The sequence below is a fragment of the Amblyomma mixtum genome, chromosome 3 (genome assembly GCF_055824585.1).
Source record: "Amblyomma mixtum isolate Tamu chromosome 3, ASM5582458v1, whole genome shotgun sequence".
In the NCBI taxonomy this organism is placed as follows: Eukaryota; Metazoa; Arthropoda; class Arachnida; order Ixodida; family Ixodidae; genus Amblyomma; species Amblyomma mixtum.
Window position 1 is genome coordinate 65,466,655 of NC_143014.1, and position 25,003 is coordinate 65,491,657.

General features: G+C 48.4%; 1 protein-coding gene across 2 annotated transcripts in view; it reads left to right on the forward strand.

Annotated features, from left to right (window-relative positions):
- The window catches only part of LOC149350471 (neural cell adhesion molecule 2-like), a 425,822-nt gene that overhangs the window by 63,996 nt on the left and 336,823 nt on the right, over window positions 1-25,003 (forward strand). The window lies entirely within an intron of this gene.

Below are 25,003 nucleotides of genomic sequence, written 5' to 3' on the forward strand. Positions count from 1 at the left end.
TAGTTTCCATGTAGAGAGTATAGCGGCCATGTCGCTGCCAAAATTCAAGAAATGGACAACACAAGTAAACATCGGGATGTTCAAAATATGTATTTAAAACGATTTCATGAAGCTTCCTCTGGGATCAGAAGCAGCTTAGCATTCTAAATAGGCTCTAGAGACGCGTTCTGTGCTCCATTTGTTAAACACCACACAGATACATACATACTTACACAGGCACGCATGCATACGCACATTCTCAGTAGTGTGAACGACGTAACAAAAGTCCAACATGCCAGAAAAGGAACCACAGCCCATAAGAGGCAAAAAGAGTCGAGCGGCAGCTGCGCGTCGTTTCTCGAACGACGAGCTCAGCGCGCGAAGAAACGCTGCGAATGAAAACAGCGACAAAAGAAATTAAAAGCGCTCGTTCCGGGCTCCCTTTGTCTCTCTCGCTTTCGCCCCAAACGCTACAAAAGGACGTTTTAATGGGCGGCTAAGAAGCCGGATGCGAGTCTCTATTTGTTATGCCGGAGTGACGCTTCGGAGGAGAAAAGCGGCGCGGGAGTCGTACGTCGCAGCTCGCGGGAGACGGGCTCCCGAAAGGGGCCCTTTAAAGGAAGGAGATGAAAAAAAGAGGAAAGGAGGGGGTGGCAGGCAGCGGAGGCTCGTGCCGTGGCTGGCGTCCAGCACTCGTCCTGATTCGTGGCCGCATCTCTCGGCCCTCAGGCTGGCGCCGTGCCAGCGTGTTCGCATCGCCTGTTTGACAAGAAGCGGCCACTTTGGGGCGGTCCCTCCCCGCCTCAGCTGTTGCGGATTTGAAAAGGGCGACTGATAGGGGGGCTCAGCTTCGCCCTCCTTTCGTCTCTCTCTTTTTCTCCAGCACAGACTTCTCCGTTTCGGCGCTCTTATCCAAGGCCCGGTAGACCGGTGTGCTGGGCCGCGGCGGTCTGCCTTTGTACTGCTCTTTCCTTTCTTGCGTTCCCCTCTATCCGCTCTCATCCGTCTCCACGGTCGCCCGCCGCTCAAGTTTGCCGGCCCACGCTGGACTCGGCGTAATGCGTTTAAGGTCCAATCTCTGCTATGGGTCCCGCCTATCGCGGCGCCCGAGTGACTGAACCACGTGAAAAACTATGGTTCCGACGGACGGCCTTCTTTCGTGCCGCTCCTGCAATGCCCGTTATTCGGGCCCACGCTCAAGTGTTGGCTGCGCTCATACGCACCTGTCTTTTTGTTGGTTTGATCCATACAGCATATCACGATAGGGAAGAAATGATAGCAAAAAAACGCCCATAAAAAAAAAGGGGGAGGAGGGTACAGGATTGAGGGGCAGGCCTTTCATGAACTTCACGTGAGGGATAAATTAAGCTCGCTTAGAGCTTCCGTTTAGAGCTTCTGTTTATAGCTACAGCTGTCTTGAGAGTGCTACCGCAAAAGAGGGCGTTCCACAACTATGATAGCCTTCAAGGGATAGTGGCTGCTCGGAGCGGTTCAGTGCCTTTGTTAAGTGTGATGTGCTGTTGCGTCTTTAGTGGATCTGATAAAAATAAATGTCCTCACACTTACATCCCCTGCTGGCGATACAACATGCTTATCGAATCGCGGAAATGAAAGCATATAAAAGGAAACTTAACAATTTTGTTGCGCATCGAATTATGTGGGTATCGTTTGGTTTATGGTTTAGGGGGGTTTAACGTCCCGATGTGACTCAGGCTATGAGGAACGCCATAGTGAAGGGCTCCGGAAATTTCAACCACCTGGGGCTCTTTAATGTGCACTGAAACCTCACAGTACACGGACCTCTAGAATTTCGCCTCCATCGAAATTCGACCGCCGGGGCCGGGATTGAACCCGCGTCCTCCGGTTCTATGTGTGTGCGATTATTTCCGTAACATATGATATTGGCTCCGCACATCTGTACACATCGTTTGCACATTTTTTTTTGTCTTCACACTGCGTGTGTGCCATATGATGCATCATAATGGAGACGTTACGAGAATACTTCAGACGCTTCTCTGTTTTTTCTTGGACGCTCCTAATCGGCTGAGCCTAGGCAGGTGAAAACCCGCACATTGAGCGATTGAAGGGATGAAATAGCACCTTTGCACCTTTTTTTTTTTGTAGTTCGTCAGAACCTGTGGGCTATACCTGCCGGAGAGATTATATTAAGGCGGAAGCCTTTAATGCCTCATCGTTGTAAGCAGGAGTTGTCGACAGAAATGTCACGCTTTTCAATTGGCCGAAATGTTCGTGACGTCAGAGTGCGCGAATTTCAAACGGTGCCAATTGTACTTTGGCTAGTAACCATGCAACCAATTAAAGCGATGGTATAGTGATGCTCCACGTAAGTGGACTGAGTTTAGTTAATTAGTTAATTAACCAATAAGCCTAATTAACCTTTCTAGTCAGACAAGATAAATAAATAAAACTGGGTAGAAAATTGGTGGAGTTGGGGAATTGAACCAGGGTCTCCGGAGCACGCTAACCACTCCGCCATGCCAACTCGATGGTTTGGAATGAACAAAGGCGCGTCTAGCGAATACGGTGTCCTCGTTAACTCCCATCCTCCTCCCTTCTCTTACGGCGAGGTTCAAGTGTCCACCGAGATGTGCGAGACAGATACATTTCCTTTCCTCAAATCCCGAGGCGTACAGCCGAACGGGCGATGGCGTTCTGTGGACTCCCTGGCAGCGTTGCAAGACGCTGTCGCGTTCCACTCTTAGAGGCGAAGCTTAACATCTTAACCACACATCAGTGACACGAGCAGCAACACCGCGCTTGAGGCTTCCGCCTCACCGCAGTTTAGGCCAACAAAGTGCCCCCCTGAATTTTTTGTGCTTTGAGTGACGTCTCGAGGAAGGCTAAAATGATGCAGACAACACGTTTAACGCGACAGCGTTAAGAAGCCCGTGTCGCGGAAAAGGCGGCGTCATCGTCATCTTCGTTGACCGTGAGCGAAAAATACATTAGAAATCCCCAGAGAAGCAACCTAGGCAGGTCACCTAGGTCACGTGACCTGGTGGCCTCATCACAACCTGCCCACCGGATTGTGAGCAAACTATTCATCGTGGCAGCTGGTGGCAGTTAAATTGGTGGCAGGTTGCTGGGGAAGAGCAACATGTGTCGCATAAGCCCCACCAGTGGCAGCGCCTGCCAACGCACGGCAGTGGCGCACCGCTGAACGTGTGTGCGTGTGTGCGCGTGTGTTGCGTGTGTGTGTTTGTGGGGGGGGGGGGGGGTCATGAACCCATTAATGCTACCGCGCCATACCCTTAAGGCGGAGATTGTGTCCCCCCCCCCCCCCAATCTTCTCATGGGTCTGCTTCTTACACTACGCTCTGCATTGTAATTACTTTGCGATCTTTCTAACACCAGATGGTGCAGTACACCGTGCCACCATGCTCGAGACACCAAAGCCGGCACAAAGCCGCCAACAAGAGACGATTATAACGATAAAATCCGAACATAATGTTCTGTGTGCTATGAGGACACACCGCGCAGCACGGATGAGTCTCAGGATTACGATTGTCGTAGAGTGGCTTAACGAACGCAGACAATTGTAGCAAATGTACGGAATGAAAGGACTACCAGGCAACTCGCTGGGGAAGTTGCACCATGCATTCAGTAAATGAGATTTACACGTGTGCAGTTCTTGCGAGATAACATATGGTAACTGCGTTTCACGGACTAAACCGACGGGCTAAACTAACAAAGCACCCTCTGATATGCACTCCCATTGAGTAATACGGTACAAGGGGGGAAGTGGACAAGCAGAACTTGGGCTGAATGTTCTGAGTCCTCCTTCAGCTGCTGAGCTTCTGACTGTTTCCAGATAAGTGATACACGTAGGAACGCTGCAATTATTAAAAATCGCGCCACAAATTTGTTTTCACTGCCTTAAAGAAAGCACATCTAATGGTACAAACACACCACTGGCTTGTCCCTGTGCGACTCCATTGCAGCCAGCCTCCTATCAGTGTTTCGTTATTTCTCCAATTAAAAAAAGGAGGACGGGGGGGGGGGGGGGGGGAGAGCTGCTCCGCGCGCCGTCGTGAGTGTTCAAGTGATAGCGCGGAATCCCGAGTGTTACATCAGCGTTGAGCCCCAGCCTCGCGGGACACAAACAAGCGTGCCTCGCTCATCAGCGGCGCCTGAATTAAAGCTTTTATCGCGCCCTCCTCGGGCGGGCGCTAAGCACCACCAGACACGCGGATGGGTCGTCGCCACGTTGCCAACTCGGAGCCGTGGCGCGAAGGCACTTTAGGAAAATAGAACACGGACGCCGGAGCGCGCGAGGAAAGAGAGCGCGGCCGGAGAAAGTGATAATAATCAGCTCTTTGGAATAAATGGCCGTCTCGTTATTCAAGGGCCTCGCTCCGTGCACCCTCCGCCGCCATCGTCTCTGGCACTCTTCGCGTGCCCGCGCGCGTTTACGCTGTTTCGCGGTAACACGTCATCTTGTGCGCTTGGGGGGCCCCACTAACCCTCCCTCCGCCGCCTCTCGCCACTCTAGCGTCTAGATTAGGGAACGGGCTGTAAATAAGGCTGCCGGAAATGCGTTTAAGGGGGGATGCGGCTCTCGGGCTGCCGTTGTCAATGTTGTTGCCAGCCTGCCGCCGTCTCCCGAAGCATTTTAACGCCCTCTCGCGCATCCTCGACGCGGGCTGCGCGAAAGAGAAAAGTGGCCCGCTCGGGCTTCCGCCGAAAGCGGCGCAAAGTGCGCTCGTGGGGGCCGCCCCGTTGTTTCCCGCGATCTAGTGGATTTTTGAGCGCCCTAATGAATCGAGTCCTCCTCTGGAGGCCCGGTCTTCACAGGGGGGACAGATGCACGGCAAGGGAAGCGAGAGGGTTACTGGGAATCGATGGGGGCGGCGACAGTTCCTGCAGTGCACCGCCCCCTTCAAAGCTCCCCCACCGCCAAACTGCGCTCTCTCCCTTTGCTGCGGGGCTCCTTTTGATTTTAGGCCGGCGCTGATAAACGAAACGCCAGAGTTTTCCCGTCCAGCCGCGCTTCGCTTTTTCTAGGCGCGAAAACAGAGAAGCGGGCGGGCCATCCGTGTGTGGGCGTGCGTGCGCGTGTGTGTTTGCCGTTCAGCAGCCGCAGCCGGCGGCTGTTTGTATTGTCGCTTCCTAAGCTGCAGCTCATCCGTGGGTGCGCATTTTACAGTCCGCGACTCAGATAAATGGACGCCCAGAGCAATATGAGGCGGCGGTGGCTCGGCGCTCCTCGCGTCCCCCTTTTTTGTTTCCCCGCCTCGGCTACGGGCTGCTTCTCTTCCGCGTGTGTAACGTGCCACGTGGGAACCTTAATAGAGAGAAATGCGCGGCTTTAGTTTACCACACTCGCATCCGGTATTGCGTGGCGCTGTGCTGATATCGTACATCTTTTTTTTCTTTCTTAAAACTCGCTGTTGTTTAGTTGTTCGTTTGCTTATTGTTTTTCTTTTTCGACTGGGCATAACATATGCCTTTCACGCTTCCGAAACATAAAACAAAAGACGAATACATTCAACCGCGAAAAGAAGATAAAAGTCGGAATAAGAAGGCGGTTGTAGCCATCTTGTTCGACTCAAGTGCGCGCGTGCTTTATGCCTTTGTCCTACAGGCTGCTTGCGTGCTGTGGTTACGTGCTGTAGGCTAATACAAGGCGCCTTTATTTATTTGTTGTACCCACAAGCATCGTGGATTCACAGCGGGAAGTGCGTTAAAACGAGGTAACAAAAGTTAGATAAAAGCGGCAAAGACAATGCATAAAATTAAGTTCAACGAGAAAAATAATGAAAAAAAAAACATTTAAATAGTGAAATAAACTGTTTGAAGATGGCTGAAACAATCCATGAAAAATCAAGGGCCGTTAGATTTTTAAACACTAAAGTGGCGTTCTCGCAACTAAAGTAACTGAACAAAAGCGAATTGGAAATCTGAGCCGTTTGGTGCATAGCGACGAAGTGAGAACAGAACAGCTCAGGGACGGGTCAGAGAGAGCGGACAGAAACGAAGCGCTTCGTTTGTGTCTGTTCTGTTTGCAGTTTATTACTGAACAAAGGCTGACGAATAAGAGTGTAGTCAGGGGTGCAAGCTACGTCTGTGGGACGGCAATTGCACTGAGTAGACGTGTGGGGGATAAAATTATAGAAGAAGGTGCCATAGCGCGCGCAACACGCTATGGGAGATAGTTAGGTGCGATAATGAAATGACCGCGTAAAGAACAATGATGGTAGATTTTGTGGAACACAGACGGGCAAGTTTTGTCCGCGCTGATAAGGTGGGTAAGGATAAACTCTGATTCACTGACGGAATGCTTGCGAATCGGTTATAATTTAAGAGAAACGGACCGAGTTGTTCTAATTCTATAGTTCGAAAATGTAAGATGATTGGTGTGGGTTCCAAATGGAGAAATTATATTCTAACTTAATGCGAACAGGAGTTTGGCCGCCGCGGTGCCTCTGTGGTTATGGCGCTCGGCTACTAACCTGAAAGACGCGGGTTCGATCCCGGCCGCGGCGGTCGAATTTCGATGGAGACGAAATTCTAGAGGCCCATGTACTGTGCGATGTCAGTGCACGTTAAAGAACCTCAGGTGGTAGAACTTTCCCGAGCCCTTCACTACGGCGCGCCCCTCATAGCCTGAGTCGCTTTGGGGCGTTAAACCCCTATAAAAAAAACAAAAAAAACAAACAAACAGGAGTCTCATAAAGAAGTAGTATTAATGATGACAGGTTTTACTGAAATTACGACGCAAATAACATAATGTGCGACTAGAATGGTTAATTATTGTTTTAATGTACACTGTCCAAGTTAGTGTCGAGGTTATGAACGCGCCTAGGCATCGATATGATGAAACAGTCGTAAGTGAAGCGTGAAAGGAAGAAATGTTAATTAGATGGTACTTATTAGGACTAAGTTCCGATTGCCATTTCCGACACCAGCGAAGAATATTGCTCCAATCAGATCGCAAGGACACTTAGTCACTGTTGGTGTTAATTTCGCGATAAAGTACACAATCATCAGCATATGTATGTGTACGAGGTGATATAAAATTAGGAAAATCATTAATATAAGTTAGAAAAAGTATTGGGCTTAGAACTGAACCTATAGGGGACACTTGATGGTACTTCAGTTAAGAGAGAGTCATAGCCGTTAAGACTGACTAGTTGAGAGCTATTGCTAAGAAAACATTCAACCTTGGTTTTTACTTTAGAATTTAGGTTGGTTGCTGAAAGCTTAAGCAGTAATAGAGCACGATTAACCGTATCAAAGCTTTGGAGAAATCGAGAAAAATGAGGTCAGTGTTTGGGTTTTTATTTGGGGCAGTACTTTATTTAGTGCAACATAGTTTGGCATGAAAATGAGCGTCGAAAGCCATGTTGAGCAGGTGTGAAGAATTAACTATATTCTAAGAAATCAAATATGTGAGAATACAAAGTGTGCTCCATGAGTTTGCAGGGAATGCTTGTTAATAAAATCGGTTGAGAATTCAGTGGGTAACGCTTATTTCCTGATATATGTTATTAAACCGCCTTCTTATTTTACGTTTAAAGGAATCCCGTTCCTCACGATCTGGACAGCGTAAAGAAAATCGATTAGAATTATGTAAAGTTAACGACATTTTGCAACGGCTGCTAGTTACGTACGCAAACTGTTCTTTTCCTTTTTTTGTGTTTGTGATCTCTCCTTGAGATGTCAAGACCGGTCGAAGAAAAAATTACTAAAAAATTCTGAATGCGCTTTTATAAATTATCTTTTGTGACCTGGTTAGTATTCCACACTCAAACTGCGGTGCAGCGCGCTTTAGCCAGCTTGACATTTTATGTGGACCAACGCATTCTGAAGTATTTGTAGCAAATACCTGCGATATACCGTACATATACTGTGTATATATACAGGCCTGAGTAGAAAATGAGACTGAGTAGAAGTTGCAGTCGCTGGAGTAACTAACTTCCGGACTTCAGACAAAACGGGAACAAATAGCATTTAAATTTCATTTCAAAAAGAAGATTTCATAATACTACATGCGTAGTTCCAGCCATGTTCGCGCCGGTCTTATAAATAGGAAACATATCTGTTGTTCTCTTTTGCGAGAAATAAATGGCAGGAAACTTCATCCAGTTGACTGCAGTCCAGAAAACTTTAATGCAACCGCAATCGTTTCAACCTCTCAGTTTTAAACTTGGCAGGATTTTTTTTTTTTTTTTGACGTGGACTAGAGGTCACTGTAAAGGTTATACGATGAAACGTCTAAATTTTCGGCTGTTCATTCATCATTATTGCACTTGACATGATGTTAAATAATAATTCTGGTTTATTTTATAGAACCATAATAACCATAACCAAGCATAACTTATCTAGGAAAAAAAAAACATGAATGAATGACTGTTTATAGGCCAGCCGACAAGGACCGAGCTCGTGATTCCTGGCTTTGAGTACAAAACCACAGAAAAAAAAAATCCACTCTCATTGAAATCCACCGCTCCTCATTTCTACGAGGATGACCTTTGAATTCTATTTTGTGCATATTTAATTAGGCAATTTAGCGATCTCGAAATGTTTTCTGTCACGAGTTGCCGATAATGTTTCCTTTTGCTTGCGTGTATTGAGAACAGAGCCATCGGTTTGCCGCAGTATTTAACCGTTGCAGAAAAATGCAAGTTCCTCTTAACTTGGAACTGCACAACTGTTCGACCGGCGCTGGCGCTTGTAAAACACTTCCCTTTAACTGAATCGCAGCTTCCTGGTGTTTTTCGTGCGGCCGCAGCTGTGCTCGGTGCAGTGCAGCAGTGTCTCCGAAGCCCTGTAGTCGGGGACCGCAGCTGGGCGGACTGCTTGCCTCAAGTGTCAAAGCAGCGGATCGCTAGCGCGCTTGTTTGAACTGGGTCCGCGGCGCGCACCTTGGGCAGAGTTCGACGCGCACGCCGGCCCCGCAGCCAGTCTCGGTGACCGTTAACAAAGTTTAAGCCACTCGCGCGCCCACTTTTAAAAACGACCACCTTCCGCCGCGTCGTCGCCGAGCAGCTCGCGTTCCAGTGTGGATCGTAGCAATTAGAGACGCGCCCGTCGGCTCAGCTCGGAAGTGTCGTGCGCTGTAACGAACGTCCAAATATTTTAATCAAATAACAGCGCGCGTGCACACTCAGCCCCCGCCGCCCTTCACATCTCCCCCTCCTCTTCCTCTTGCAATTTTTTTTTTAACTCGATTAATTGCGCCAACATGCCGAGTGGTTTTCATAATTCTTGCTCCGGGTCGTGGCGCGCGGGCTTCTTGCGCGTAATCGTCTTAAGAAACCATGCGCTAATCAAATAAGCGCTCGCGAGCTGGTCCGCTGGGCGGCCGTTGGCGCTGCTTCCGGGCGCGGCTGGCCCGAAGCCGCCGCTCATGTGTGCTGTCGATAACCTGGTTAACGGGCAAATCTATTTTCGGGCTCGTCGAAGGCCCCGCGGCGCTGCGGGGCTCGGTGCATCCTGCCCGGCATGGGCGTCACGCGCCGGCTGCCTCGGCGGTCAGGACGTCGGGGAGGAGGAGGAGGGGAAGGACCAGGTGACACTGCCAGCCACACCAGCCAAGAGTCCTCTGTGCGCGCGCGATCGCCGTGACGGTGGCCCCGCGGGCAGCGAGCAGCGCACTCGCGTCGACAACTCTTCCCCGGCTCTGGCTTCCGCAGTCGCGCGAGGTGAAGCCGGAAATAAATTTGCCAGGCTCGCTTGCAGTGTCATGGAGGCACAGTGGGCGTATAGATGGCTGGAGCTGCTCGACTGGTACCAAAAAAAAAAAAAAGAAGAACGTAGCACGATTGTAGTATCGAGCCTCTGCGACAATAATTGCGCCTGATCTAGTTCAAGCAAAGAAGGATGGCCTCAAAGACATGAGCAACGTATGCCCCGAAATCCTTTGCAGCGGGTAAGTTTGGCTTTCTTTGTTCCGCAGCACACCACCCTGGTTCTCGAGAGAAGTTCCCTCTGTGCACATCACGGCACCCCTCAGCCATCCACTCCGTCGAGTCTGCTCGCTGCTCCCTAAGACTTTTCATGAAAAGGCTTTGTCAACATTTTCCTTTCCTTTATTTTTTTTGCCTTTGAATTTTGAACCCAGAAGAACAATAGTACCCAGCATGGCAAACAAAACCTTCACATCCTTCTCGATTCTTTACTTTTCGTTCCCGCTCCCGCCACACTGATGCCGACTAAAAGGGGTATGCGTTCCTGGGTGACTCTTAGCTAACTTGCCGAAATTGGAATTCAGCGCGTCGCCTGTTTGTACAACTATCGCATCTGCAGAACCAGCGTGTGTATATATAGTCGTTGGCGGCTCAGTGGTTTGTCTGCAAAAGCATTTTAAAGAACACCGATGACTGAACTCGAAATCACCCGCTCACCCCCTTAAAGGGAAGCTGCATAGGTTTTAGAAATCAACGAGCTTAAGATGGTCGAATGTGTGAAACTTGCAGGTAGAGCATGCGAAGTCTTTTTGGGGTAGCGCTTGAAATAGTGAAGTAATCACCGATTAAAATTCGGACGCCCTTCAAGCTTCTCCGCAGCGTACAGTGCCAAATGGGGGGCGCATGATGACGTCATCGAAGGTATCGGTACATTTCCAACGCACAAACGCCTGCTTTGAAGGGAAAAAAACCAACGCCACTGAAGGCAAACCCTGCCGAGAGCTGTTTGGCAGTGTCGAACGAGTCAGGGCAGGGTATGGCTGACGACAGCGGTAATTTGAAATCATACCTTCCCTGACGTCACGCTGAATTTTCTTGCACTGCTTTGGTGCATTGAGGACAAGCGTAAAATTCAATCGTCGATTACGTCACTATTTTAAATGCTAGTGCAAAAACACTTGGCATGCTTTACCTACAGCCTATATAGATTTGAATCCTTCAATATTGCGAAATTCTCAAAAAAGTGCTGCAGTTGCCCTTTAACGCGTCCACATATCCCGAAATATGGGGCTGTATGACATACGGCATATGGTTTCTGTTTTGCGCAGCTGAGCTTGATCGTGAAATTTAATCACCGAAGAACGAGATAAAAAGTTTAGTAGTCAGACGCGCACGGTACCAGGCAGGGAAGTAAGGATGTAGGGTGAGGGAATGCTGCTTGACAGGCCCAACTCTGAAGTCAGGTGCACGCGTCTGCCGGCTTCTAGAAGATGACTGTGTTCTTGTAAAGTTCTTAATTACAGGACGTTGAAATTTTCGAGAGCTTTCACATTATGTCTGAAACAAACTTCCCAATGGAAACTCGTAGAGAATGATGCCAGGAACACCTTCATTTCTGCAACGCAACAAGGGGCAGGCGCCTTGTGTCCATGGGTGTCAGATGCTGTGCGAGGATGTGATGGTCCAGTCGGAGTAATTTTATGCTGTATCCCTTCAATAGTAACAACGATTATTCTTCTAATGGGGATTTTGAAATCCTATGATGAATATGAAGGGAACAGTTCTTCGCATAATATTCTTTAATCACGGAGAATAATTTTCAGCCACCGATGAGAAGAGCAAAACTGACAACTTAATCAAGCCTCACACAAAGCGCTTTGGCTATTCCTTCTCTTTCAAGTAGGGCTGAACATAGCGTGTTTGTTAGAATATCTAACCTAATCATTTCCCAGTTACGAGAGGCTTGATATGGTAGCGGATTATCTCAGAATTCGTTTTTCTTCCATAACAAAATCCATGCGAATAATTTATTATATTACTATACTAGATTAGCGCGCTGGCCGTGTTCGTGTAACAAGAACAACTGAACGTTTATTCCTCCTTTTTAAGTCCAGGTACACGACAAACAAAACTTATCTGTAATAGCTAGAATCACAGAGTTCCACTGGGCGTTTAGCTCTCGGAAGTTCTCACTTGAGGCACTTTTGCCGAGCTCCTGGATATCAGCGGCAGACGTACGTGGCAGTCAGGTGAAAGTCCGTACCCGTCTCAGCTGATTTGTACCCCGCCGTCGACCATGCTCACCAGGCATGCCACCGGGCTCTTCACAGCGATAACCATGGCTGCCGGCTCGTGGTGTTCGTCTCTCGTCTCTTGTGTCCTCGTCTTTGGCTGCGCTACAGTGTATTGGAAGAATGTACCAACAAGCCCAAAAAGACACGCTACTGCCGGCTCCAGGCACGAAACTTCTATCGTACACGCAATCACCGATCGCGTACCCTTTCGCCAAGGGACGAGGAAAAGCTGGTTCTCGCAGACGGTCCGGGTGTAACTTGTCTAGCGCCGAACTCAGTCTTCGCGCCATTGCGAACTCTACAGGGCTTTTGCCCGTTACCGAATACGGCGTCAAGGGTTGTTTCCACAACAAACGCGATATTTTTCACTGTGTGTATTTCCCTGGTTGTTTCTTGAGCTCTTCCTTTACTTCTCTCACTATGCGCTCGGCTATACCATTACTATGCATACTGAAAAAATTGCGCAGAAACACGAGGACCAAACAGAGACAAGACAAGGACGAGTGCCAACTTTCTAGCCCAACTTTCTGCTCTCCTAAGTATACCATTACCAGCTGGATCATAAGATGCGCTGCACACCGGTCTCACGCCGTTAAGATGCAAGCAATTTTTCAATTATTACGATTATTGCAATTTTTTCTTGCAAGCTCGGCGCACATGATGAGGGCTTAAGTACGCAGTGTTCTCAATGTCCTGAAATAAACTTGTCCTCTGAGAAACAAAAAAAAACAATCGTTAGTGTCATACCTGATATTGCTGCTGTGTTCTTTAAAGAAGGCAGACAAAGTGAGATCGCTAAAGAAACAAGAAATGTCTTGCCCCGCTCCCTAGTATGCAATAAATAGAAATGAGCCCAATTTATGGATCATGTGATATATGCCGCTTTTCTTTTTTATATCATACGTCCTAGTGCATGAGTTTACTTCATTCCGTCGCGAAGATTGACTTCTCCCGGCTCCTGCGCACTCTCGAAATAATTAAAAGTTTCTTGAACTTGTTGAACCGCGTATCCATTCGCAGACGAATTGGATATATCGATAACGAATTTGATATTCTGAGCTTTTGATTCTTCGCCGAATTCCAGTAATAAGTACTTAAACGGGCGCAGGCATTACGTGAGGTCCCTAGCCTAATAAATCTACCGTAAACATCCTAGAGGTACCTACCCATGCATTCTACCGAGCTCTTACTGAGCCAGCGCTTAAACGTTTTCGCCAGACCTTGCATTATTCAACGTGATTCATTAGATGTCAGCGGGAAAAACTTTCGCAGACGCTCACTCATTGAGAAACTGAGAGTACTTTTCCCTGCGCCCTAAATCTGGGATAGGCGGTTAAGAGGATGACGTGTTCCTTAGTTCTCGACAACATCCGAATGTCTATACATGGAGAAACCAGGCAAAACATGAAAAAAAAAAAAAAACCGAGCGCGTCTATAAACCCTTTCGCATCAGGGCGTAGCGGCGCGGCCGTACAGAGCCAGAGCTGCGGGGTTCGCCGTCGGATAGAGCGCAGGAGCCCTCGCCGTGGTCTTTAATGCTTTCCAAGGGGCCCCTTTTCTGCGGCGGCAGCGAAAGTGCGCGCGAACGGCGAGCGCCAGTGTTTCCGCCTAAGGGCATAGCGGCCGCGTCCCCAAACAAATCGCGCGCGTAAGACCGGAAGGGAACCGGATGCCCCTTTTTCTTGTGCCTCTCGACTGGCGTCAGCGGACGACTCGCGTTCGTCCCGTGCCTCTTAATTAGGACTGATTTGCGAGAGGGCTGGGAGCTGCGCGCGGGGGGGACGCCGCTTTAAGACTTTGGGAGAGGGCAGGCGGGAGAGGGAAAGCCGAGCGAGAGCGGCACAAGAGTAGACGCTTTCAAGTCGCATTTGTCTTAGTTAGGGATTCATTAGTTTTGCGGTTTCGCGCCAGACAGGTGCCGCTGTAATGCGTCCTGGCGCGTGTACCGCGTACGCACGAAAACAATCTGCAGCCGGGGGCTTCTTCGGAAGGCGGCGAGATTAATGGAGAAGATGGGAGAAACATATGGCAGGCCCCTCTCCGGTTGGATTTTTTGACACGCGCGCTTAGTTCTCGAACTAAACGAGAGCGCCTGAAAAAACAGTTCCGGTCGGCGTTTATGCGCGAAAGACTACTGGGTTTCTCCGAAGGCGCTCGAATATCGTCGTCGCTAGCACTCTTGGCAGAGCTTGCACTGACGGAAGAGAAGTAGTAGTAACGCAGCAGAGATTGCGCGCTTAGGTTTGAGCTCAATTTTTTTTCGTTCATTAATATGTAACCTAATTATAAAATGCAGCTTTACCGAAGTGTACTATTCGTTTCTTTCGTTCCAGCGTCACTAGAGGTAAAATTAATGGGTCGTTTGATCCGATGTATACCTCACGTTCTCCAGAGAATACACGCGTCCCTGATGCATTTCACTTTCGTTATCACCCGCCGCGTGCAAACATTGTTTTCATTCCTGCGTGACCGTGCACGAGGCACAACTCGCCCATCGTTATTGGTTTCCCGAGGAAAGAGCGAGGGGCGCCAATCAGACACGCGGGCGCTCAGTCGGCTCACGTAGCCAACCGTCCAGGCGTACACCTCGAGCGTTTGGCCCAGAAGGCGGAGACAAGACGCGAGGCGGAGGAGGCGAAGAAGAGAGAGGGCGGCCAAGACGCAGTGGCCGACGTGAGCAGTCCTCGGTGCCGGGAGACGTAGCCGGTGCCATCTCGCGCGCGGCTAAACGGTGCGTACCCCCATTGCGGGGACGCGCGTTCCCAGGAGGGGCTCTCTGGCGCGAGAGGCCACGTGCCGCGGAACCCTTGACCCGCTCCCGCGGCGCTCTTCTTCGGCCCGTGCCGGCGGGTTCCCGGCCGCGATTAGGGACAACTGCTCCGCGGGGGGATGCTCTCGGGCCGGCCCCCCGCGGCCACCGCGCGCAAGACGCCGGTGCGCGAGATACCCCCTCACCTCCGCCGCACGCCCCATTCCCCCCGCGGGCGTCCCGGGCCGCCTGGAGTCGCGGACTTCCCGTCGCGGTCTGCTGGCCGCGATCGATACCGGTTACGCGGCTGATGCCGGCCCCGTGGCTCGCCTCGATTACGCGCCGTCGACAACGCCGCCAGGAACAAAAATTCTGGTCAAACTTGGGTGAAACAACGTTCACGGGGAAAAAAAAAAGAATAAGGGGGAGAGAGAGACAGCAAGCGCTAGCTTTACTGTCCAGCAAATTTAATTTGATTTACATAACCGGTAAGTGAACACGGAGAAGATGAGAGCCTGCGATCGGGGCGCATGTCTTTGGACTCTGCTTGTGGCGTGTCGGTGCGCCTTATGGTGTAAGTCGCGTTTATGCACAATCGTATAGAATAAAATACTTCACCACTATTATACCGTTATATAGTTCTCATGTGCCTGCCTTAGGTCCAAACGTTAGTGTCATATGTGCCATATTGATATGATTATCTTCAAGTTCTCCCGGTTCTTTACTATCCCTGCTGGGAACACCCGTAAAGTATTGGAATAATTACTTGCAGTGTCTCAATAGATAGAGAAGGTCAAGAGAGAAGACCTTCGGAACGCATTTGACAAAAATTCAATTCGTGAAAAAAAAGCAAATTAAAGGAAGCGTGGCGTTCTCAGTCATCCCCCTTCCCAAGCCTTTATCGCTCTGTCTTTAGATTGCTACATCCTCATTCAATGCTGCGTAGTGTTACTAACTATATGTTACTAACGTCTGGATGATTCGCGTAACCAGCCTCTTGTGGGGAGCGAAGAGCGACTAATTAGAGTTGCCAATTTTACCAACGACCGCGAGAGTAGGTCGTGTGCACTCTCTCGGCTTCATTGGCGCCCCTATACTTGAGATCTTTGGCCAATGTTTCTTTTGCCTTGCGTTAGCCAAGTCATCTATTTCCAGCTCAGAAACGCCTGCAAATAGTTACGCAAAGACGAAAAAAAAAACGACTCTCTCTAAGGTTTAGACGGTAGCAGCAATCACTGTTTCGAGGACCCGAGTATCTGATACGCATTACCGGCAGTAGCTTTCCCACACTCATAGACAAAAATGAACCTATATATAGGCACACTATCAATGTTGGGATTAGCTAAAAATGTTTGCTATGGAAATGTGAGTGGTAAATGCTGAACATACTGTACGAAGCGCGTAAAAGACTGCTGTTGCACACTGGCTAATCAAGCCAATTGCTACTGTCCTTGTCCCTGTCACATCTTGCGATCCATCTGCAGTGTATGGGTTGCTTTCTTTGGGTTACCCGGATTTTCATTTGACTGATCGTCCAGCACCCTGTTTCTTGGGGCAGGCAGCCAAAGACGCCATACGAGAACAGATCAGACAGACGGGACAACTGCTGACTGCCAAATGCGCATGTTTTTTCACTACATCGCTGATACGGCCATTCGGCGGCGCTCTCACGTATACCCCCTTTTTTTTTCAGCGACGGAAGCCCTGCAGAGATGCTTATGGGTAGTAAATAAATTGTTTTTAGTTTTAGATATACGACTTCTCAGCTGCGGCGACTAAAAAAAAAAAAAGCTGCGCAACAGGTAACTGAAGAACGACTTTACAAACGCAGAACTAAGGCAGCAAACTGTCGGTGAGAGGGAAATGAGTACTGGCTATACGCAGGGGCCGATTTATGGACCGCTAATGGAGGGTATGTGGAAGGGGAGGCTTATGACTTTAACTACGTGTTTCTCGTCGATAAATTGGGGTGTGCATGGTTTTTATACGTAAAATTTCTCGGTTGCCCATAAATCCGCCCTTGCTATGCCTATGACGGACTATAACAGCAGAAACAGTAACGGCAAGGCGGGGCGTTTTCCTTTGTGTCCCGAAATCGCGCCGCCCATTCTGAAACCCTAGCGGGTTCTGTGGTGCGGGGTAGCTGCTGCGAAAAACGTGCCGTCAGAGTGCGCTACTTTGCTTGAGTTGCTGTCCTAATTTCTTCGCCATTACCGAGGCAATCAAGCTCACTAGGAAAAGGTGAAAAATGATGAAGGCTAGCGCTTCAGCACTGGGGCGTTTTTCTAGACCGACTAGGGCGAACGAGCAGGTCGTCTCTCTGGCGTCTTTAATAACCGAACACCTGTGCACGAAAGCAGTGTGACGAAAAAATTGGTTTTAGCGAAGATTAATAGTGTTTCAAAGGCGCTTAATCATCCCAAGCCGCTTGAACAAGTTGGAGAAAAAAATGCAACTTTATGTAGTTCAAGGTATTTTAAAGATCATAGTAATTGTTTACACTGAGCTTAATTATTCACGATTGAATAATGATCTGAGGGTAGAGCCTGCATGGCGAATAAATGTGATGAAATGCATGTTTCTTGGCCGACATAATTAGCTTTTTTTTTTTTGCTATGCTTACCTTAGGAGGGCTCAATGAATGCCGTAAGATATCATCAAGAAATCTGAGAGAAACTGCTTATGATCTCCCTATTTCCGTTTGAAATTAGCTCAATAAATGTAATGCACATTTTCGAATATTAAAAAGAACATTGTTTTCGGCATCCCTAGACCGTGAGGTCCCGGGCAGTTGAACCTCTTTCTCTTCGTTGAATGCATTTATGAAAGGGGGAAAATTTTGGTAGATGGCAGTTACCCTGTTTATTATTGCGAAAGCAATACTACTTTCGGCACTCGTCGTGTCTTATTCGTTCTCGTGTCGGGTGTCGCGCTGAAGCGTCGCGGCGTTCAGCAGTTCATTTTTCCCGCCAAGCAGCACGTGACGTTGACGTCACGAATATGACGTCACTAAAACACGTGACTTTAACGTCGCGTTTTTGTTTTAATTATGACGTCACTTTTTAGTTGTCCACGCATTTCGAAGACGGCGCTGGCTGCGCACCATGAGCCGCCATGTTTTGAACGTATGGGCTTCTATGCAGCCTACGCTACCATAGTACATCTACCTTGGCTCAGCTCTTCGGCGTGACGTCACAACACCTGTTGCGCTCCTAGCGGAGAGCGCGGGAGTTAGGCGCCGGTAGTGGCCACCGCCGCTTCTTTCGACGGCGCGAGATGGTCGCGCAGCTCTTCGGCGTTTCGTCACGCATGACGTCACACAGGGTTCAGCTAAAGGTCAGTGGTGGTCACCGCCGCGGCACGGCAAAGAAGTGAAATTGTCGGTAGTCGTATCCGTTTTTGGTAGTCCGCCATGGCCTGTATTGCATTGGTTAAAGTCGATTTTCACGGCCTTGAGAGGTCTGTTAGGACTCGTCTTCCATTCCACCGCTGGCCGCCAGAAGTTACAGCTCGCCTTGCTAGTAGCATGCTTCACCAAGCATCGGTTCCAGGCAAACCGCCACTGTGCCGATAGAGGAAGGAACGTGGGCCGGTGACGGGGAGTAGAAGCAAGGGACAAGTGTATTCACATAGTTAAGCGAAAAACCACACAACGACGACTGGTCGTCGTTGTGAGCTATCTATCCTCCTTGTTCCTAGTCTCTTTTTTTTACTGGTTTTTCGCCTATGTACCAACTGGCCCAGACCTCAACTATTCTGCAAAATGTATTAATATATTTCCAACATGAGTTACGTTCATAACCACACAAATTAAAAGCCGAGTAGAGGCTCAGGGAATCAATGCGAGCGTGTAAAGAAGCTTTTAATAGGCTCTCCCGTCATCTTCTCGCCTTCTTTTGTCCAATCACAGGGACTTCGTCTAGTGCGCCGCCTTCGGGTGGAGTCAACGACGCTCATTAGCTGGCTTTTCCCGCTTCCCAAAGCCTGGCATTCATTGACGGCGCTCCACTCTCCATCTTCCTTGGTTGAGTCAAAGGGATAAATCTCCCGAAAGTGTCCTTTCCTCAGGTCACCCCCTCACCGGCAAGCGGGCGCGCAGTTAACCAAACGCAACTGGAATTTACTTAATTAGCAGCAGATTGACCCTACACGAAGCCGGCCAGGGTGGTACGGCAGGGTGGTCCCGTACCTTGGTCCAAGGGCCGCCCGAAGGCGAACATCTTCCCCGGCAGCGCCCGCGCCGCCAACGAAAGAGCGAAGCGCGGATGAATGACAGCAACTCGTCTCCGTGCGTGGCGGCAGACGGTGAGCGATGCCTCTCTGGCGGCGGTACGTTGTTGAAGGGTCGTTTCTGTTGCACTGGGTGCTGCCTAATGGAAACCACTTAGGTGGGGAACACATATGGAGGCAGTTACGCCGGAGCGGAGGCGTGTGGAAGAAAAGGAGTTGGATAGTCTCTATCTGGGCGTTTACATGAGCCCGACAAAAGTCGGGTTAAGCAGGCTGTCGGGCCGAGAACCGGTTGTCGGCGCCTTTTTTCCCCCGGTGGTCTCATGCATGGGAGCGCGTACTCGGAGACACCCCATTGCAGCAGGACCCTGCACTGCCTTGGAGGTAATAAACAGGAGAGGGGTGTTGGGGGGGGGGGGGGGGGGGAGGGTGTAACAGGGCGCCTCAATTGATTCTATGATGGCGTCACGGAGGACTGCTTCCAGTTTAGTAAGCCCCGCCGCGGTGGCTCAGTGGTTACGGCGCTCGGCTGCTGACCCGAAAGACGCGGGTTCGATCCCGGCCGCGGCGGCTGAGGCCCGTGTACTGTGCGATGTCAGTGCACGTTAAAGAACCCCAGGTGGTCGAAATTTTCGGAGCCCTTCACTACGGCGTCCCTCATAGCCTGAGTTGCTTTGGGACGTTAAACACCAATAAATCTAAACCAAACCGCTTCCAGGTTAGCTTATCGGTAATCGCGTCTTCTTTTCAAATTATAACTCATGCGTTTTTGTGGCTGGTTGCATCCTCGTCTGAGCCAACTGGCCTCTTTTCTCGAGTGTGCAAAGAAGTAAACGAGCAACAAGGAAGAAATCGCCGTCGGGAGTTTGAAAATGGCCGACGTGAATGCGTAGTAGACGGTCGATTCACGCTTTGGAACGAATTTAAAATATACGACAACGACGATGAGAATTTCTGTTCAACGCGTGAATGGCAGAAACAAAAATTCAGGGAAGCAAAACCAAGCGATTGTCAGTTTGTCATGCCACTTCACAAAAAAACGAGCTAGAATTTTTTTTTTTCAGATATTATCGGTCGACTTCTAGCTGATAAAGCTACGTTTTTCCCGTTGTTTAGTCATCAACCTAATTTACCATGTGCTAATTTAAATGACTATAGATTGCTGATCGTGTGTCCATGTGGAAATCTAGAACAATGAGGTCGCCTTTTTCCGCGCACTGTCTTCTCGGATAAATTAACTGCGCCTTGTGCTTACAGTTTGCTCGCATGGAAGGGATCTAAGGCACGTAATAAATCTAAGACCGCAGTGATGCAATTCTTTACGTAAGATTCCATTCGACTATTTCTGTCCGCCCGTCTGTCTTTATGATTCCAGCGACAGTGAGTGTATGGGGTGACCGAAGCGCGAAAAGAATCATAGTGGAAATGCATTCGAATGATGTAACTTTATCACCTTTATCACCGGCCCCTTTCTTTCTGTCGGCAACAAAGCAGCATATTGCGATACATGCACGCTATAATAACGCCTGCAATGACAGAGACCATTGCGCAGAGAAACCTTCGCGCTTGAAATCTATCTTTTAGTCATATGCGCTCAGCTGTGTTTCACGCGCCTTTCCAGTCCCGCAAATCATTTTTTTTTTAATATGGACTGGGCGCCTGATAAGAACTGTGCCGTCATGATCTCGCAAGTTTTCCACTAGCGGCGAAACCTCCTGCTAACATGCTCTCTCGGTATTGCAGGCACCGGTGGAATCATGCAGTTGAAAACAGCTGCGTGTAGTGCCAGTTGTAGTGCGTGTAGTGCCAGATGTAACATAACAGGGTGTCGGAACACTGCTGCGTAATCTAAATGCGCATTCCGCACCAGGCCCCTACGGCATTTCTAACCATATGCTGAAGCGTTGTGCAAATCATATGAGTCCTTTCTTGGTAAAGTTTATTTAAGAAGTCACTACAGTCCAAGAAACTGCCTGTAGATCGAAAAATGGCCAATGTCACACCCGTTTACAAACACGATGGTCGTAGCCAGATGTGCAATTACCGACCCATATATTTGACTTCGAGCACATAACCTACTCTGGTATTATAAAGCAGCTTCAAGAAAACAGTTTTTTCACATAAGCGCAGCCCGGTTTCGAGCAGGGCTGACGTGTGCAACGGAACTAACACAGTTCATTCATGACATTGCACTCGGTACTTACAATTATTTCCAAATAGTAACAATTTTTCTAAATTTTAAGGAGGAAGGCTTTTGATGTTGTGCCGCACCACCTACGGCAAAAATTAGCATGCCTTGGTCTTCCAGACTACCTGTATGGTTGGTTAAAAGATTATTTAAGCGCACATCAGCAGCAGGTGGTTATGCATTTTGCGGTATCCTCGCCTGTTTGCGTTTTATCTGAAGTGCCACAGGGTTCTGTGCTCGAACCGTTGTTGTTTCTCATATTCATCAATGATTTACCTGTCGGCTTCAGATCTACTGTCAGAGTATATGCGGACGATTGCGTTTTGTATTCCCTTGTGACGAGTCTTAATGATTTGAGTGCGTTACAACCCGACCTTGACAATGTTTCTGACTGCTTCTTGAAGTGGGGCATGGCAGTGAATGTATCTAAGTGTTACCACGTGTAATTTATTAACAAAATAAAACATTATTAGATCCTACCTGTTAAACCATCACACTGTCCAAACTGTAGAAAGGGATAACTATCTTGGTGTGACAGCCGCAGCAAACCTAGACTAGACAGCCCACAATAGCCTAATAACTGTCAAAGCCTCTCGACTTTTGTATTGTTTCCAATGGAATTTTAAAAGTGCTCCCCAGGTACTGAAGGAAACCCTGTATTTTAAAAATGTCAGGCCAGTGTTGGAATACGCTTGCGTAGCATAAGACCCTTTCAGAGGTAATCTCATAGACAACTAGGAAAGGGTGCAGAAACGCACCGCAAGGTTTGTGAAAGAGAGTTATAACTTCTGTATAAAGAATGCAGAAATTCGCGACAGTACTGGGTGGAATGCTTTGTCTATCCGGAGAAAAATCTGCAGGCTGAAATTCTTACACAACATGTATAATCAACGCACCGGTATTAATAAAAACACTTATAAAAACACATATATGCGGAATTGGTCATTCTCAACTTTATATTCATATGTCCCTGGGAGTCCGCATACCACTCCTCCTTCAAGAGTGCAGCGATTAAGGGATGCGCCACTGTCCCGCGATGGAAATGCTGTCACCGGCGAGTCTTGTGCGACCCAAGTTGCTCTTCCCGAGCACCCTCTCGCGGTCAACCATTAATTTAACTGCCAGTGTGGTTCGTTTTCTCACAATCCGGTGGGTAGGTTGTGATGACCCCACAAGGTCACGTGACCTAGGTTGCTCACCTTGGTTGCTTCTCCGGGGGTGGCTGCTTGTGCCACCCTGCGCCACCCTATTTATCGCTCACAGCACCGACAACGCCAACGCTGGATTTTCTGCATAACGAGGCCTTTAACGCGATAGCGTTAAAAAGGCGGCGCTTAAATTGCATTTAACCGCGGGCCAAGCGTGCCCTCATCAGCTACAGGGTCACTAACTGAGTGACTTTGTGAGGCTCAGAAAAGCGTGCTAAGTGGAATCAGAAGCGTAGTGGGCGTGAGACTAGGGCAGCGTTCAACGCGTAACTACTGCACGTGGTCGGTTATCAACCAATGGCAACGATTTGAGAAGTCTGAATAACAATCAGTTGGTATATATATTGCTGACCAACCCTGTCACGCCGCGTGCTTCACCTGCGCATCGGCTTTCGGCCACTTCATGATTTGCTCCCACGTGCAGACTGCGCGCACAGAGGATACATACTAATCTAGTTTTGCCGCGGAATCTTGACCATTTTGCCGCGCATGGTGATGACGAGACGTCACTGCAGAGAGGGGTGGAGACCACACCGGGTGCGGCACTGACAGGGGATGAAGATCCAGGAGAAGAGTGGTGGGGAGAGACCTGCCGGCCACCGCACTGTGCACCTCTGGCTCTATCACGCCTCTGCGAGGAAGTCGACCTACAACCAGCTACCAACAACGCTTCAACAGAGACAAGTTATTCGCGTCCCTAAAGCACCTCGCAGAGAGCAAGGGCGTCGTTGAGGAGCACATAAACGCGCTGGAGAGCTTGGAAAGCGCCATGATAGGGCTCTCTTTGAAGTAAAAGACATCCATAACGAAATTTAAAAAAAAAATAATCGCCAGTTGTTCTAGCTTGGCATGTTTGGCTTCAACGTGAAAAGTCCACTTGTTGTGAACTTCGGATACAGTGAACTAAATCCGTGCCACCGTCAGGTTCGTTATAAGTGGGCTCGATTGTACGCGTATTTCAGCGCTCGCTGCATTATTTCCAGACTGAAGCCCGAAACCCACTTCTTATTTGACTGCTTCTATTGATCGCACAGCCTGTGTACCTGCTTCTTTGAATCGGATATGGCGTTTCCTTTAACCTATTATAGTTTCCTTCCTCAATTGTTCTTTGTATTTGTTGTCTGCTGCCCTTGGGACTCTGTTTTCGTGTGTCTTTGTATATACTGTCTTATTTTCGTGGTATTCTTGTTTAGTGTGCTTTTTTATATATGGCCACTAACTCTTTGTCGTAATTCCTTTACCCAATATTGTGACCTGCTATTTAATGCGCCTAGTTGTCTGCTGTGACTCTCAGCACTGTATTTCTGCTGTTCATGCTATGTACACTTTAAGCAAGAATACGCCTATATGGCAGTTAAAAGGGAGTAAACCGTCCTCTAACGCACTCGCTTTTATAAAAGGGAGTGCGTTAGAGGACGATTTACACCCTTTTAACTCCTTTCTGCTTAAGAGTGTGTCCTTATGTATATGCATGTACTATGCTTGCGCTGTATTACTAATGCTTTTTTTTCTTCCTTCGAAAGTACGTGCACATAAAGGCTCTCGCTGTTCTTGAGCCCTACAAATATCGATTGATTGATTGACTGATTATTTTTGCTGCTGTTACTGCGCTGTTTGAGAGAAACAAGTGAGAAAAATAAAGAACACGTGTGAAGCGAAAGAGTAAAAGATCGAGCCAGTTCAAGCAGCAAGAGAATTTCAGCCTTGAACATCGCATTATATCGTTGATACCTTTAGAGGTAATATGAGCGTCCTGAAAAGCAATGTAATAAAGGGCAGGCGGCTATGTTAGTGTTAATACAGTCAGCGCTATACTCATTAATGCCTTGCGAAATCGTACACTCTTTCGGTTTAAAGCTTACGGACTCCATTCCCTCTTTTTTTTTTTACTTTCCTTGCATCATCAAGAAAGCAGTAACATTATTCGCTGCTCCCAAATACCTTCAAGAAGTTGCCCTCTTTGAGGTAGAAGCACGTGCAACTCATTAGCGCTACTTCCTGCGCAGAACCGCCACGAACTCATTCGATATCAATTTTTCTGGCAGTCTCTGAAAGGAATCTTGTTTTCGGTACACACGCGCAAAAGTTGTTACTGATTCAAAGTAAAACCAAAGCATCAATTTCATTGCAAGATTGCCTTCCTAAGGCAGTTTTAAAAAAAATTTAATTCATTCGGGCGATCAGCTCCGATATAGCGGAAAATTTTGCCTGTGAAAGAGTGAGCTGCAGAGTATTAATAGTGTACAAAAGCAGAACTGTTTTTGTATCGCCTTTTGCTGTGCCGCGCACGCGCCGCCACGTTGTGAAAACAAGACGTGTTTGCGAAACCCTTATTGTGAAATCCATTAACGAATCATCTCAGGTTACATATAGACTTCCTGCTTATGTGCTAATGAATAGTTGCTAAGTGAAGCTACTGCGTCCGTACGTATCAGTTACTCATTGCTGGCTCAGAAATGTGACATAAATAGCCTTGCCAAACACACTGAAAGGATTCTTTCATAGAACCTTATAAAATTAATTAGCAGCCCCACAACCCACGAATTTCAGGAAAAATTTAATTAACTTTATTAGCCTCCCTCTGTCGTGTGTGGTGGTAAAACTGCTGTTGCAAGTGTGGGTTGCTATAGCTCTCGTCCGGCCTATTCTTTTCTGTTCTGCATCCATGCTAAGAATGAATTTCGGGTGCTCTCAAGCGAAAG